The sequence below is a fragment of the Marmota marmota genome, unplaced genomic scaffold, assembly GCF_001458135.2.
Source record: "Marmota marmota marmota unplaced genomic scaffold, marMar, whole genome shotgun sequence".
Lineage (NCBI taxonomy): Eukaryota > Metazoa > Chordata > Mammalia > Rodentia > Sciuridae > Marmota > Marmota marmota.
In genome coordinates this window covers 1,033,277-1,037,760 of record NW_026000185.1, presented here as the reverse complement: position 1 = coordinate 1,037,760, position 4,484 = coordinate 1,033,277, and positions in this window count along the sequence as shown.

Sequence of the window (4,484 nt, the reverse complement as noted above, 5' to 3'; positions counted from 1 at the left end):
AAACAAAAAAAAAAAAAAAAAAGGAGAGAGAGAGAAAGCCCACAGATAAATGAATAAAATAAGGGAATAGTTGGCCATAAATTACTCCATTCCGTGTAAAAGTATATGGTACAAGGACTCTGTATCTTGTTTGTACAACTAAACACCATCCATCTGCTCAGCCCACCGTAAGGCAGAAATTAATAATTTATTCATGCCAATTTATCAAATTAAATTGGGAGCAGATGGGCACGGGCATAGCAAATCACATCAGAAACACCCACACAGGAGCTTACCAATCTCACCAGATGGAATCCCCGTATCTATGACCCCCAAGTGAGGAGCAGCCCAAGACGAGACACTGCAGCACACTGACCCCATCACAAACCTTGCATGGAGAAAGCCACCACAGTGACAAACTTCAGACACTCTCACCCCAGCTTCAGCTCAGCAAAGAGGCAAGGTCCCTTCAAATCTTCCTGCCAGGCACACCCTTCCACACCTGGACTCTAATTGTTTATTCAAACTCCCCTCCGACTCCCTGCAGTGGCTCTTTGCATCTGTTTGGGCTCTCTGCTCTGGGCAGAGTTATTTGAAATTCTAAGGCCACCTTGACCCTTTCTTAGCATTCTTGAAACAGGGATCCACATTATGCTTTGAATGTAGCCCTTGCTGCTCGGTCACTGCAACTGATTTTTTTTAAAGGGACATGTTTCTTTCCCTTCCTCTCTCCCTGCTCCTCTCTCATCTCTGCCCTTCCTCAATCTCAGGAGAAACAGGATTACCTTTCTTCCGTGTTTTAGGTGGATTTATCTGTCCTTGAGCACCCACAAACCATAGGGATTTAGTAATCCAGATTTTGGGGATGCTACCAGAAGATCTCAGAAATGACCATCTCCCAAATTAACAAGCGAATTACAACTCCAACCAAGGACATGTGGAATGTATCCAGCCTTTGAATCCCCTCTTTAAAAGCTTTCTGTTCCTGCTGATGGGCAGAATCACAGCTTTCGGGATAGGTGTCCCCTGTGTTTCTCCTTCACTAACAAAACAATAAACCTTCTTATTGGCGTCGGATCTGCCATTTTAGGTTGGGAGCCATTTTTATCTAGAGACTCCTAAGTTTTGATTTAGGAGCTATTTTATTCAGGGACTCCCAGGCTCGCCTGCTGAAAGGTCAACCCCACCCCAGCCCATGACTTAACCCCTAAGCAGCTTGTGAAGGTCCTCTTGTGAGCGATAAGGCTGTTCTGTGTGCATTCTCCTCCACGGGACAGCCTTGTGGGTTTGCTCCATGCTACTGACAACAAATCCCTCAAGTGGGATTCCAGTGCATGGTGTGCTTCTTGGACTTTGCATAGACTTTGCAAGTGTCCTTTCACTTCTTCCTTTTTCTCAAAACCATGTCCTCATTGTTGGATTAGCATTAGGGACAAGTGTAACTGAAAGCTCAGTCCCTGTCTCCAGTGCCAATCAATGCCAATTTAATAATGAGAAAACAGTTTTGAGAAAAATGAAAAAACAAAAGATTTATTGCTTTGCTAGCAAATGAGAAACACAGGGGACTCCAGTCCCAAAGGCTGCGACTCTCCCAGTCAGGAGGGGAAGGTAAAGACATTTTTCAAGGGTTACTAACATTCCCTTACCTCTTACATTCCAGTAGGGGGTTCCAGAATGCCCTGATGGCCTGTTAGGATGCACTTGTTAATTTGGGAGATAGTCACTTCCCAGGACCTCAGCAGGCAACTCTTTCCTGTAGTGGGTATGCTCAAGGGCAGTTAACTAGGGGAAGAAAAGATAAGTCTGTCTCCCTAATCTTCGTAGTGAGGAGGAGAGGAGAGAGAGAAAAAAAAAAAAAACATTAAAAAATAAATAAAATAAACCTTAGAGCAATGAGGCTACATTCAGAAGGTGAAGGGACAATCTGAAACCTTTCTTAGCTTTCTTAAACCTGTATCATGTGGGACACACGCTGTGTGACCAAGTGTGAGTCTTATAGATAATAGTAATTATGGTGGGAATGGACACCTACTGAACCATGAGTGATTTGGCCACATGGTGGAAGGACACACTCACCACACTACTTATGGGGTAGCCTTTCTGCTGTGTGAATCAATACAGTAGGTAATCCTTTATAGCTTTCTCTGCATTAGCCTTGGATTTCCATTCTGCAGGAGCTAAAGGGCAGGTAGAGCCAACAAAAGATCAGTGACAACTGACATTCATTTACAATAAAATAGAAACCATTTAGTTGGGAGCCTGGCCAGAGTTGCCCGGTGAGAAGCAGTCCAGGAGAAGGACTCTGCAGTAATTCAATGCCTGCAGGGGGTGTCTGTCAGTGGAGAAGTTCCGACTGGGAGTTTCCTGGGGGGTGGGGGTGAGGCCAGGTTTCAACTCCTTCACTGATCCCCAGAGAATGAAGCAGGCACCAAGCGCTGGCCCAGCATCCTGAGCCCCAGCAATTCTGGTTTTTATCCTTACCCAGTAACCCACAAAGGCCTCCTTCATGGACAGTTTTTGGTTAAATAATTAAATTTCTTTTCTTTTCTCATTTTTTTTTTAAAGGATTGAACCCAGGGACAGTCTACTACTGAGCCCTTTTAATTTTCTTATTTCGAGATAGAGTGTAAGTTGTCCAGGCCAGCCTCAAACTAGTGAACCTCCGGCTTCAGCCTCACACATACCTGTGATCACAAGTGTGTGCTGTAATGTCAGATTCATGGGACCCCAACAGACCTCCAGGAGCCGAATCCGATGCAATCACACAAGAGTCTTTATTGCAAGCTGAGCCTGGACTCACAACCGTTTCCGACGCAGCGGTCCCAAGGAGTGAGTCCTGACCCTTAGTTCAGTGAGGATTTATAGGTTTTGGGGGGATATTCTATGCCTCACATCACACAGCAAATCATTTCATACCGCGGGAAAGTCAAACAACAACTCTTAACATTGATTAGCACATTCACTGGCGGGAACAAGCTGGGTAAGGGTGATTGGTTAAAGTGGTGGATACATTTGAACTGATTGGTTTAGGCCAAGAGGGGTTGCAAGAGTGTATACGCTGAACTGCAGGGTGGCCTAATCATGTTATCAATCATGGAAACTACTGGGAGGGTCCCCTGGCATTTCAGATATTTTCTCTGTCTCATGCTGATTAGTGATTGCTAGGGGGTTGCTATGGGTCCTCACCTAGGGCAACTGAGTCAGGGACACCTGGTGCCACAGATCTCTCCAGTTAAACAACTCAGCAGGGTGGCTATGTGCCTAGGAGGCTCTCTGGGTTTTTCCAAGGACAAGGGTCACGCCCCCTCCCTCTGAACAGGCCTTGAGGTAGACGCTAGTTTCACATCAGTTTCTCAGTGCCACCCTGCAGTTAATTTCAGCATTTTAAATCTTCCTACACTTTTCCAGTAAGTATTCTTTGGTGTCTGGCATTTTTTTGGTTGAACACAATGGTTTGTGTCCATGTTCCTGCAGTTCCTCTTTATTCTGAATGCACCATTTCAGGGAAAAAGGCCCCTCTACTGCCCCTCAACTTTAATGTGGGTTCCCCAGCTCAGTCTAGGAATAATACAGGGCACATTTACAATAAAAGCATACAAGTTTTTTTTTTTATTATTATTATTTTACTTGAGGATCTTGACAAAACAGTAAAGTCCAGAGAAGTGATGTGTTAATAGGTTTTATACAAAGAATGATAGACTTGTGGGAAGAATTGTGCCGAGTGGATCTCTGGACTAGGTGAGTAATCCCAGGGAGGCTGCTGAGAGGTTCACAGGTGGTGTCAAGCTAGAGGAAGACAAGGTACAGCGACAGGTTCACATGGCTGATTACAGCCCCAATTGGCAGTCCTTCGCCACGAAGTCTGTTTTCTTGTAACAGGAGGTCTACTTCATGCTTTGAACATAACGTTTTGCTCTGCCACTGTGGTTTATTTTTAAACTCATGTTTTTTGTCTTTCTCTTCTCCTCCTCCCTGCCCCCCCCCAACCTTGGTGAAAGTAAGATTACCCTTCTTCTCATCCTAGGCTGAGTTATCTGTTCTTTTTTTTTGTTTGTTTGTTTAAAATATTTATTTATTTAGTTAGTTATTGGCGGACACAACATCTTTGTTTGTATGTGGTGCTGAGGATCGAACCCGGGCCGCACGCATGACAGGGAGCGCGCTACCACTTGAGCCACATCCCCAGCCCGAGTTATCTGTTCTTGAGCAAAAACACCACTGGAATGAAGTGATTCAGACTTGAGGGATGGTGCCAGAAGACTAAGAAGTGGTTCTTCCCTCCAGTCTACAGGAGTACCTGACAAGGTACACCTGGAATCTTGCCTTTGGATCACCTGTTTAAGCCCTGTTTCCCTTAACCATCAGAATCACAGCCTCTGGGATAAAAGTCCCCTGAATTTCTCCTTTGGTAGCACAATAATAAACCTTCTTTTTCCTTCTTCTCAAAACCATGTCTTCTTTATTGGATTAGCATCAGGGCCAAGAATTGAAAATTGGCAACATTC